This window comes from Odocoileus virginianus, chromosome 5 (assembly GCF_023699985.2).
Source record: "Odocoileus virginianus isolate 20LAN1187 ecotype Illinois chromosome 5, Ovbor_1.2, whole genome shotgun sequence".
Classification (NCBI taxonomy): Eukaryota; Metazoa; Chordata; class Mammalia; order Artiodactyla; family Cervidae; genus Odocoileus; species Odocoileus virginianus.
Genome location: NC_069678.1, coordinates 18,113,513 through 18,126,036, shown reverse-complemented (window position 1 = coordinate 18,126,036; position 12,524 = coordinate 18,113,513). Strand labels below are relative to the sequence as shown.

General features: G+C 45.2%; 2 pseudogenes; both read right to left on the bottom strand.

Annotated features, from left to right (window-relative positions):
* Positions 1-751: 751 nt before the first annotated feature.
* Positions 752-1,257, bottom strand: LOC139035036 (large ribosomal subunit protein uL13-like; annotated as a pseudogene).
* A 9,676-nt stretch (positions 1,258-10,933) lies between these two features.
* LOC110134667 (voltage-dependent anion-selective channel protein 2 pseudogene) lies at positions 10,934-11,527 on the bottom strand (annotated as a pseudogene).
* Between the last annotated feature and the right edge of the window lie 997 nt (positions 11,528-12,524).

Sequence of the window (12,524 nt, the reverse complement as noted above, 5' to 3'; positions counted from 1 at the left end):
ACAGGTCAGCTGTATTTGCTTTTTTCCAGTATCTTCTCTTTTTTTTCACCTCCTTAATAAATCTTTCCCCTTACTAGCTCATTCTAGATTTCTGTCCTTCTCCTTTATCCCTTATTTCTTACACCTTTTTGTTACCTCTTGCCTTATTTCTCTATGTCAAATTGCTACAAATCCCAGCTTGAATCTGTTAGGTGTAAAGCCAATCTACTGATGCAGGATTGTGGTGAAGGAAAGTGCAGCATTCACTGCAGACACTATGCAAGTAGTTTGGGTAGCTAATGCTCAAATCCTGGACCCTGAACTCCCTACTGGCTTTCAGGGAAAAAATGTTTAAAGGCAGAATGGGTAAGAGGGTTGTTGTATGCAAGATCAACAGGTGGACACTCTTCTGATTGGTTGTTGGTGGGGTAATTGGGACTCAACATCATCAACCTTCTCCAACTGATCTGGAGTCCACCTGCTTGTGGTCAGCCCCCAGTTACCTTCTTCCATCTGTTGTAGATTTCATTATCTGCAAATCATCTTGAAGGATATGGCTCAGAAGAGATTTGTCATCTGAAAGAATACATTTGGGGTCCTGGTAAACTTCTGTTTCTTTTTTCTTGAAAACTCAACAGTCAATTTTATGGGACTCAGGCTAGGAATCCATGTGTCTTGAGGACCTCTGTGAACTTGTCAGTTTTCTTCTCCGTGCTCTTTTCAGTTTGCTTCTATAGCCTCATGAGCTGCTTCCCCCCCCCCCCCCCGCCCACTAACGGATATTGCTCTTCTTCTTTCTCTTCTCCTCCAGGGTGGCTGCTACTGCCTTCTACTTCCAATCAGCCTCATGAGCCAGGTGCCCTAGGCAGGAAAACTCGCACATAAGTGTCAGATGCACATAGATGTCAAGATGTCACCTTGAGGATGGCAAGGATCACTGTCCACTTTTTCATGTCATAGGCTGGTGGGATCCCATCAAGGACCTTGAGGTGGTCCAGAGTGGCCTGGCCTTGCCTGGTCTTGGGGGTACCATGTCTCACACTATCAGCAAGAGATGCAATTGGGGTTTGGATTTGGGAGGGGTTGGTGTTTATCTGTTTGTGGAGGAAGGCCAGGCACTTCAACTTGTTTCTGTAGAAACTGCCAGGAAATATTGATTCCCCAGCAGTGCAGGAATACCACCTTCTGGCCCAGAAGCACCTTCTTGGCCAGGATGGCTGCCAGGTAGGCCAGGAGATGGCCTCAGCCATCAAACACAAGGACCTGCCCCTCTGCCATCTTTGGCAGTTGTTTGGGAAAGAAACTTTTGTTACTTAAACAGGAAGATGACTCTATAGGTATTTACTTTTTGTAATTCATTAAACTGTCTATTTATGCTTTATATCCTTTTCTGTATGTGTATTAATCTTTTACAATAAAGTATTTTTTTTAAACAATAAATCCTAAATAGTTCACTGGGAGAAGCTGGACTGGATGCAAGTGTGGAATGGAGCAACTTTAAGTCATACTATTCTTTTTTTTTTTTTTTTGAAGCACAGCATTGATATATTTATACCGGGAAATATAATGCCACATTTTAATGCTTATCTGGAAGGGAAATGTGCCAAGAAATAGTTAAAAAGAATAATGACAAAGGATCTCAAAACAAACCACAAAGCTTCAGTAATTAAAACAGTATGTGTTAACATAGAAATAAATAAACCAGTGCAATAGAATAAATTATCCAGACATTCCTTATAATTGGGAATTCAGTAAATGATCATAGTGGCATTTCAATTCATTGGGGATAAAGTGTTGGGATTATTAGGTTTAATTTGGAAATAAAGTAAAATTAGATTTACAAGTAAGTCACACTATTCTCTCTCCACACAGACACAGACTGATAATTTTCTTTATTCTAAAGTACATTTTGAATTATGCTGTTATGGACTGGTGATTGGTGATGAATCTAAATTCACACAAAACAATACTCTCTCATAATCAAATATTTATTTACTCTTTTACATTCTTACTAATCGTTGACTGTGAGGATCACAACAAATTGTGGAAAATTCTTCAAGAGATGGGAATACCAGACCACTTGACCTGCCTCCTGAGAAATCTGTATGCAGGTCAGGAAGCAACAGTTAGAACTGGACATGGAACAATAGACTGGTTTCAAATAATGAAAGGAGTCCATCAAGGCTGTATATTGTCACCCTGCTTATTTAACTTATATGCAAAGTACATCATGAGAAATGCTGGACTGGATGAAGCACAAGCTAGAGTCAAGATTACCAGAGAAATATCAATAACCTCAGATATATAGATGACTCCACACTTAAGGCAGAAAGCAAATAAGAACTGAAGAGCCTCTTGACGAAAGTGAGAGAGAGTGGAAAAGTTGGCTTAAAACTCAACATTCAGAAAACTAAATCACGGCATCTGGTCCCATCACTTCATGGCAGATAGATGGGGAGGAAGTGGAAACAATGAGAGACTTTATTTTTTGGACTCCAAAATCACTGCAGATGTTGACTGCAGCCATGAAATTAAAAGACGCTTGCTCCTTGGAAGAAAAGTTACGAAAAACCTAGACAGAATATTAAGAAGCAGAAACATTTATTTGCTGACAAAGTTCCGTCTGGTCACAGCTATCGTTTTTCCAGGAGTTATGTATGGATGTGAGTGAAAAGAAAGTGAAGTCACTCAGTCATGTCCGACTCTTTTGCGACCCCATGGACTGTAGCCCACCAGTCTCTTCCATCCATGGAACTTTCTAGGCAAGAGTACTGGAGTGGGTTGCCATTTTCTTCTCCAGGGGATCTTCCTGACCTGGGTCTCTTCGAACCCGGGTCTCCCACATTGCAGATCTTCCTGACCTGGGATCTTCAAACCTGTGTCTCCCACATTGTAAAGACGCTTTACTGTCAGACACTTTACTGTCTGAGCCACCAGGGAATCCCTATGGATGCGAGAGTTGGACTATAAAGAAAGCTGAGCGCCAAAGAATTGATGCTTTTGAACTGTGTTGTTGGAGAGACTCTTGAGAGCCCCTTGGACTGCAAGGAGATCCAAACAGTCCATCCTAAAGGAGATAAGTCCTGGGTGTTCATTGGCAGGACTGATGCTGAAGCTGAAACTCCAATACTTTGGCCACCTCATGCGAAGAACTGACTCATGGGAAAAGACCCTCATGCTGGGAAAGATTGAAGGCGGGACAAGAAGTGGATGACAGAGGATGAGGTTCTTGGATGGCATCACCAACTCAATTGACATGAGTTTGAGTAAACTCCGGGAGTTGGTGATGGACAGGGAGGCCTGGTGTGCTGCAGTCCATGGGGTCTCAAAGAGTCAGACATGACTGAACGACTGAATTGAACTGAACCTTCCTCCACCCTGTAAACATTTCCAGCATGTTACCACACGCAATCCAGCCTCAAACTCTTCCATGTCTCCCTAGTTGAGACTGTCCTGTACTGGAAAGATCTGTTGGCTGCAATTGCCATCTCCTAACGTTTCCCTCACTTTCTTCAGCTTCTCTTCATGTCCAGTGCTCTAAGGTCCCTTGCTGCTTCTACAGTTTCCTTCTTAGCTTCTCTCCTTGATTCCTAACTTCTGGTGCACAGGAAGTTCAGAGATGAGAGAAATTGATCTACAGGGCACAAGGGCACAAAATGGGAAAGGAAAAGTGGAGAGGGCAAGTGCCAGGCATTCTCATAATCCTACTGACCAGCAGCAGTGGGTCCATCTTCCTTCCAGGCATGTGAGATATGTGCCTCTGAAGCCCACCCTGACAGCCTGTTTCCAGGACTGTTTCTGATGTTTTTTATCCTAGCCTGTGTCCTCCACACATGGAAACCTGAGGCAAAGGTGAAAGTGCCAACACATGAGTGTTGTATGTGAATTCAGTATGTGAATTCAGAAAGATAAGGACCAGGAAAAAAAGAAAATGAAGAAAAGCATCAGGAACTCTGTGATGTATGATCACTCTGTCTGTCTTTCTCTCTTTCTTTTGCAAATTAGAATTCTTTTTATACATATATACTAAAATACCCACCTGGTTCTGCCATGTTATTTGCCCTAAAAGGGGGATGAGGCAGAATGAAGAATCCCAGTGCATTTGAGTGGGCCTTTTCACAAAGTAGAGAATGCTAACCCCATCCTCAGACTACTATCCCTCTTGCTGTTCCCAGCCCCCAATTCCTGCAGCAGGAAACTCCTGTGGCCTGGCCTGGCACTGGGAGAGTAAGGGGAACCTGAAGGGCTAGGTGAGTGAATGAGGACGTATGGACTTTGAAACACAAAAACACTGCAGTGTTGGGAGTGGGCTCTGTGGCTTGGGCAGCTGCCTGGGCCTCCTGCTCTGTGGCACAGGTGGGTGGGTGTGGGATGGCCACTCCTTCAGGAGCAAGGAAGCCTCTGTCTCAACAGAATACTTTCTCAAAATTGTTTCTGGTACAAGATAATTGTACCGGATATATGAGGTGTGGAGGCGCAGAGGCCAGGCCAGCCACCCTCCCCAGACCTCAGATCATGGCGGCACAGGTGAGGCGGGTGGGGTGCTGCTTCTCTGGGAGGACTCGCAGGAGCATCTAGAAGGAAGCACAGTGAGTTTGTGAGTTTGTGTGTGCATTTAGAGAGAGGGAATACATGATAAAGCAAATGGGGTGAGATACGAAAAAATACAATTCACATTCTTACTAACCATCCTCCACCCTGTAAACATTTCCTGTGAATATTTAGTTTTCAAAAAATAGATGAAATTGGGTAGAAACTATATGGATTTTTTTAGTAATGTTGTTATTTTGGCAATGTTCTGTAAATTTTCAATTATTTCTAACCCAAAAGTAAATGAAAGAATGACATGACAGTGTGACGTGCCACAAATGGAGAAAGTCCAGTAGTAGGCCAGGGGAGTATCCATCAGCTTTGCCTGGGGGTGGAGGTGTCAGGGCAGGGGAGAGGTTTCAGGAGAGACTGGAAGGATGGCGACCTGACAGGTGTGTGAGGCCCTGGAGCATCTGACTGAGGTGGGAGCAGGACAGGCTGCAGGGAAGAACCGTGAGGTCCCGTCCATCCTGAGAGTCTGTTACGGAAGGAACACTGTGTGCGCTCTGACCCAGCAGGGCTCACTGTCCTCATGGCTAGTGTCACCTGTGTGCCCACGAGCGCTGCCTCCTGCCCCTCCAGCCAGTCACACACTCCTTCTCATAGCCAGGGGCCGAGGCCCAGGAACCTTCAAGGGAAGAATGCTTGAGGGCGGGGTCTGCAGCCCAACATGGGCTGGGTTGGGCAGGGCCCACAATTTGCTCTCCCCAAAAGGCTCAGCATTTCACCCACTTCAGACTCTCTGCAGAGGCAGCACTCTAAGTCTCCACCTGGCAGGGAACTCTCGGCTCCCAGCGTCTGCGAGGAAGGAAGGAGGGAGCTCTCTGTGAAGTGACGAATCTCTTCTGAGTCTGAGACAAGATCCAAGTGTGTGAGGAACCACAGTTCCAGTCCAGCTCTGGTCTTAGTCTCAGGGATGGAGAGTTCCAGAGAAAGAAACTCAAGGCCCCTTAAGGGTGCATAGGGTTGGATGGGGTGGGGGCTCTTCCAGGAGGTTCCAGAATGCCTAGAAGGCCATCCCTTTCTGTTGAGTTTCCCTTACTCGGAAGTTGGCGGAACAAGATGGGGGCAAGAGAATGAGTGGACTAACCGTTTGCATGTCCTAAAGACACAGCCCAGATTCCGCCTCCTGCTGTTGCTCCCTGCGGCCACCAGAGGTCTGAGTGCAGGTGCGTCACTCAGGCGCTGCTGCTCCGTCAGCCCACCCAGGTGTGCACCCAGGTGTGCACCCAGGTGTGCGCCCAGGCGGACCAGAGGCAGTAGAGCTGGGTAGGAGGCTGATGTTCTGGCCCAGAGAGGGAGTCGTGCAGATGCAGAGAAGTCTTACTTTGCAGCTGACAGAGCTGTGATCTGGGTGCTGATTGCCTGGCCTCTCTGCATCTGCTCTGAAGCTAATGCATGTCCTGGGGCCCCACTCTGTGCCTCTGGGTGGCTGAGGGAACTCAGGGAGCTCAGGGCAGCTGTGGAGAAGACAGTGCTTCCTTCTAGCTGCTCCTGCTCCTATTGCCTTGGCCTCAGGTTTCCCAGAAGGAGCTGGTGAGGGTTGTGGCAACGAGCAACCTTGTCTAGTTCCCCATCCTCTCAAGTCCAAAGGTCACAGTAGAAGTAATGATGCTTTTTTATTTTTAATTAGCTGAGCAGAAGAATGCAAGTGTCAAGCATGTACTAGATCATGGTCAGCTACTCTTAGCCGAGAACACTCTGACCTCTGTGGCTTCACAGTCCAGTGACGAACTGGTGAAGTGGGCAGGGGCTGGGAGATGATGGCCTGGAAGGCTGGTGTGAGCAGCTCCAGACTGTTAGAGAATTATAGCAGCATCCTTTCTCCTGAGACATTTTGCAAGAGCAGAACCTATGCCCCTTTCCGGTCTTTCCGGCCTCGAAGCAGCAAGGAAATCTAAGAAAGTTGTGGTGAAGCCGGTGGTGAGTAATAAACCAACATGGGATCCTCTCATTTTAGTCACTGTTAAGCTGAACAGATCCCCGTCATGGAGATGAAGAAGAGTGTGCCCATCTCTTCTGTCTATCCTGGTGACTCTTGAGCAGTGATGATTGTAAGATTTTCCCCTTCTTCTAAGCTAAAAAATTAGCCACTCCAGTTTCATAGGTGCTGGCAGAAAACAGGAAACTCCTGGCAGTGTGGCAAGGAAATTCATCATTCGTGGCCGTTGCCAGAGCATCAGGATTTTCTCATGCTGGTTTCCCGAGCCTCAGTCCCAGCGGAGGAACGGCAACAAGGCGGGGAGACGGCTGCACAGGGGGTTCCTTTGCCAAGCAGGTGGTAGAGTTGGCTTGTCAAGAAACAGCAAGAGTTTTCCCCATCACATAATTTATTCTCCGAAGGATTGGGCCCAGGAGAGGAACTCTGCACTTAGAGAAGCTGAATCTCATGTAATGTGCAGCCACCACGAGACAGCAGCCAATGCCCCGTGTGCTGGGATGAAAGTCACTGGCTGCAACAACGAGCAAGTGAGTTGTTGGACAAACACGGACAACGACCTGCCCGTGTGTGTGTGCTTGAGAGGGCACCCACCCTATGGAGTGTGATGATATGCTTCTCCATGGCTTGTATTTTTACCCTTTTGCTGATATTTCGTGAACATAATTTTTAAAGTGTTACTATCACTTTTTAATTGAAATTCAATTGACATTTAACATTATATTAATTTCAAGTGTGTGTCATAATAATTCTATATTTTTATACACTGCATATGATCGGTGTAATAAGTCTAGTCCACACCCACAAGCATATGTAGTTACAATTTTTTTTTCTTGTGATGAGAAATTAACATCTATTCTCTCACAACTTGCCAATGTATAATATAGTATTAGTCACCATTCTGTACAATATATCCCCAGGACCTATTTTATAATTGAAAGTTTTAATCTTTTGAACATTGGACATAATTTCCTGTATTGAAGTCTAATTTGTTTGTATTCTCACATATGATTAGTACTTTTATATTGTGTTTAAGAAGTATTTCCATATGTTGAAGTCATGAAGTTATTCTCCAATATTCACATTAACATGTAGAAGCTTTATGTTTTTGTTGTTTTTCCAGTGTTGTAGAAGACAGCACCACAGTTGTGGTGACTGGAGACTGCCTTTGAGGGTCATTTTTTGGCTGAGGGGGAAGAGAAAGAGGGAGTCAGAGCTCTAAGAATAAGAAAGTTCACTTAGCACATTTTCCTTCCACACCTGTCACTCTGAGAAATGTGACCCTGAAGTGAAGGACATCTTCACTTCCCCCTTCAATTATTAGTTTGTCCATATGTCAGTCAAGATGCAGCAGATTCACCCTTGTGGAAGGGCCCCGAGCTTATGTTCAGAGGATAATACAGATGTGGGCTTTGGGGAGGTAGGTGTTTCCCCCCTCCTCTGGCCTCCATGGAGCTTATCCTGTTCATCGGTGCCCATTTGCACGTGCTGTGAGTTGTGAGTGTGTGCTCAGTCGTGTCCAACTCTCTGCAACCCCATGGACTGTAGCCAGACAGGCTCCTCTGTCCTTGGAAATTTTCAGGCAGAAATCCTGGGGTGGGTTGCCATTTCCTGCTATAGTGGATCTTCCTGACCCAGGATCCCACTCCTGTCTCTGGCATCTCCTGCATTGGTAGGCAGATTCTTTACTACTGGGACACCTAGAAAGCCCCATTTGCATGTACCCCTGCAAAAACTGATTCTTGTAAAATACATGATAGGTACTCACAAAGTAATAGATATTAGACATGCATAGCTGACAGAATCATTAAGGAACTCAGATGAAGTTGGACAGAGATGTAAATGCATGATGGCAATCTTCATGAGCTATCACCCGGGGTAGCAACATAAACAAGGGGCCCTGGTTTATGAAGATGAGCCATCATCCATTTCTTAAAAAGCTGGAAATAGAGCTGCCATATGACCCAGCAATCCCACTTCTGGGCATACACACCGAGGAAACCAGATCTGAAAGACTCTCGTGCACCCCAATGTTCATCGCAGCACTGTTTATAATAGCCAGGACATGGAAGCAACCTAGATGCCCATCAGCAGACGAATGGATGAGGAAGCTGCGGTACATATACACCATGGAATATTACTCAGCCATTAAAAAGAATTCATTTGAATCAGTTCTAATGAGATGGATGAAACTGGAGCCCATTATACAGAGCGAAGTAAGCCAGAAAGATAAAGACCATTACAGTATACTAATGCATATATGTGGAATTTAGAAAGATGGTAATGATAACCCTATATGCAAAACAGAAAAAGAGACTCAGATGTATAGAACAGACTTGTGGACTCTGGGAGAAGGCGAGGGTGGGATGTTTCAAGAGAACAGCATCGAAACATGTATATTATCTAGGGTGAAACGGATCACCAGCCCAGGTTGGGTGCATGAGACAAGTGCTCGGGCCTGGTGCACTGGGAAGACCCAGAGGGATCGGGTGGAGAGGGAGGTAGGAGGGGGGACCAGGATGGGGAATACATGTAAATCCATGGCTAATTCATTTCAATGTATGACAAAAACCACTACAATATTGTAAATAATTAGCCTCCAACTAATAAAAGTAAATGAAAAAAAAATAAAATTTAGGAACCACTCTAAAAAAAAAAAAAGGAAAAAGATGCTCATGCAACAGAAATGAAGAGAATAAAGAAAAAAAAACAAAAAAGATGAGCCATCATCCAGATAGTGAGGTGTGGACAGAGCCCTGAGGAAAAGCATTTATAGGGGAAGGTAGGCTAGCAGGCCTGAGAGTTAATATGAAGGGAGTTCTAAAGGAATTTAGAGAAGTACATTGTTTCCAACTCTACTTGAGGAGTGGGTTTTATGGGCGGAGCACGGGGCAAAGCCAAGTAGGAACAGACTAAAGATTCCAGGGGATTCAAAAATCCAGAGCTTGTTGATGTCCACAGCCAACCCTCACTGTGACTTTTCCCTGCCCCCCAGCACTGCCTCGGTGGAGGAGGATAGTTCGCAGAGGGCAATCCAGTGCAGTGTGGGGATTTCTCCTCCTTTGACTGGAATAGGGTATGGAGCTCACCGGGGATACAGCTCCAGCTGGGCGATCACTGAGGCAGTTGTACTCGTGTTCTACTGCTGAGAGCTGTGTGGTGTGAGACACGGAAGCCAGCCCCTAAGCCCAGATACTCTGAGATTGAAAAACGGAATGCTAACATGGAGGGGAGAGGAATAAATCACATTACTTTGTGGTTCTGAGTTTCTCTGACTTCATTTTGCAAGTTGACTGAGACCTAAAGGGAGACTTTTAAATAATGCCTCCTTTGGGGTTGATTTCCATTTTAGACATTCTGAGTTTGGAACTTCAAGTCTTGGGTCTCAGACACAAGTTTGCTCCTCTTTCTTTGGACTCCCTGAGGGAGATAAGGAACAGGGGAATCCATTCCTTAATTTTCCTACCCTTCCATTATTGGTTAGTCAAATCAAACCCTCAACATAAACATCTTAGAGCAGAAAAGATAACTGTTATTTAGATTCAGTAGGAAAAAAAGATGGAGGTCACACCTGCCATGTCCTTTATTCCTTAGGACAGTGTCCCTAAAATGATTTTAGTGCTAATTGCAACATCTGTGTGTTGGGGCAGGTTCTCACAACATCAAGTAATTCACTGACAACTAGCTGAGTGTCCTCCAACTCAACTCAAATTTGACCCAATCTACCAGGAGAAATCCTCAGATCCCCAGGTGAAGGCTGCCTCTTGACAGATCCAGTGCAGACACCACTTGATATAGGGTGACATGAGTACTCCTGGATAGAGGCCAGCTCCTGCTGAGAAACGCCAGGCATGGTACAGGACCCCTTCCCCAAATGTAGAGTGATATAAAACACCAACAGTGCTGTAGTTGAGCAACCCTGGAGAGAGGGTTTTTGTCTTTACTTTTTAAAAAACAATTTTCACAAAGGTCAGTTTCATTTTGGTTGTTAGTACATTTAACAGTTAAATAGATTTAAAGGTGAATGCGTTTAAAAATGTTCCATGAATGCAGCACTGATAACTAGATAGATAACCAGTTTCACAAGAGACTAGGCAATATGAAATTGTATAGACTTTTAAAATACAGTTCTTGTGTAGATCATCCTTTGTTAAGGGGTGTGTGCGTTCATGCTAAGTCACTTCAGTCAAGTCCAACTCTTTGGTTCCCCATGGACTGTAGTCTGCCAGTCTCCTCTGTCCATGAGATTCTCCAGGCAAGAATACTGGAGTGGGTAGCCATGCCCTTCTCTAGGGAATCTTCCTGAGCCAGAGATCGAACCTGCATCTCTTATGCCTTCTGCATTGGCAGGTGGGTTCTTTACTACTAGCACCACCTGGAAGCCCAGGAGGGGTAGTTAATCCTACTGGTCACAGGGCAATTGTGTTAAGACCCAATCTTCTGATATCCCTTCCCAGAGGTTTCTACAGCTGGGTGAACTTCCAACCCCAGAGAAAGGTCAAGTTCATGGCCTCCAGGCAGTATGCTCTTCCTGTTTACCAGGAGAGTGTTAGGTTCACGCCAGGCACAGAGGTTGAGTGTAGCCTACTCCGACTAAACTAGAGTTGTTGGTTTTTTCAGAAACAGAAGCAGTGAGATCCAAGTGATATTTAGTTGTAATGCCCAAAGGAGTGCAGCTGGTACCTAATGTCTGAGCAACATTCACCCAAATGTCAAGATGAATTTCTCTCTGATAAACTGATGCTTCATATTCTGTCCCCAGAATCAGCGACACTGGGTTTAGCTGGAAGTCCGCAGTCCTGTAGTGTCCTGCAAAGTTATTCCTTGTTAGCTATGATTTGGCACTGTCCCAGGTCATGGGCTGGAACCCGGCAAGCCAGCCATCAAAAAGACAGCTGAACCATGGATTGCAGGTCCAGCAAAATCTGAGTCAACATCACAACTAAGGTGTATAGACTCCCTCTTGTAAGAAGACTTGATGTTATTATTCTTTACCACGGCAGTGTGAGAAGGCAGCATCAAATCTCAGAGTCAAACCTTGTCAGATCTGGGCCTCAGTGGTAATTCAGTTCTGCTCCCAGAGTCTGTCAGTTTTGCACTGCTCTGTGACAGGTCACACTGTGTACATGTCTGGTTTCCAAGTTCCCGGGAACTCGTGATAGTCACTCAGTCATGTCTGACTCTTTGCGACCCCATGGACTATAGCCTCCCAGGCATCTCTGCCCATGGGATTCTCCAGGCAAGAAAACTGGAGTGGGTAGCCATCCCCTTCTCCAGTCCCAGGAACTTGATCACTGTCTGTTAGATAATGCAGATGTTGAAAATGTTGTGTCGGTGTATGATTTTGTTTTCTCATCCAGACAACCCCAAACCAATCCTTCCTCGAAAGTATCTGGCAGATTTGCCAAGGTCAGCCCATGACAGCGGAATACACATCGTTTACCCACAGCTCAGTGTGTAGGTTTCAAGATAAGACTGTGAGAAGGGGTAGTCTGGTGTCTCCTGAAGGAGAGCAGAAGCCACAGCTGAGGCCACGGGCTTGCTATGGGTTGGGAGGCAGATGGCCTGGAGAAGGGTGAAGTGAAAGCCTGTAGCTGTTCTTGGCTAAACCTGATTTGTGTGGTAGCTGGTAAGCTATTGTTAATGTACACTTGACCCTTGAACAATGTGTGGGTTGTGGGCACCATTCTTCCTCAGAGTCTAAAATCCACATATAAGTTATAGTCGATCATCTGTACCCATAATTCTTCCACATCTGAGGTTCCTCTGTGTTTGTGGTCCACACGTACAGATTCAACGGCGTGAATTGTGTAGTCTATATTATTTAATAATGAAAAATAAAACCCACATGTAAGTGGAACAGTACAGTTCATAGTTGCTTTGCTCCAGGGTTAACTGCATTTTTTTTTTCTTGTGTCTTCTCTTTTTTCCACCTCCTTATTAAATCTTTGTTCCCTACTCCAGTTCAGTTCAGTTCAGATGCTCAGTCATGTCCAACTCTTTGTGTCCTCATGAA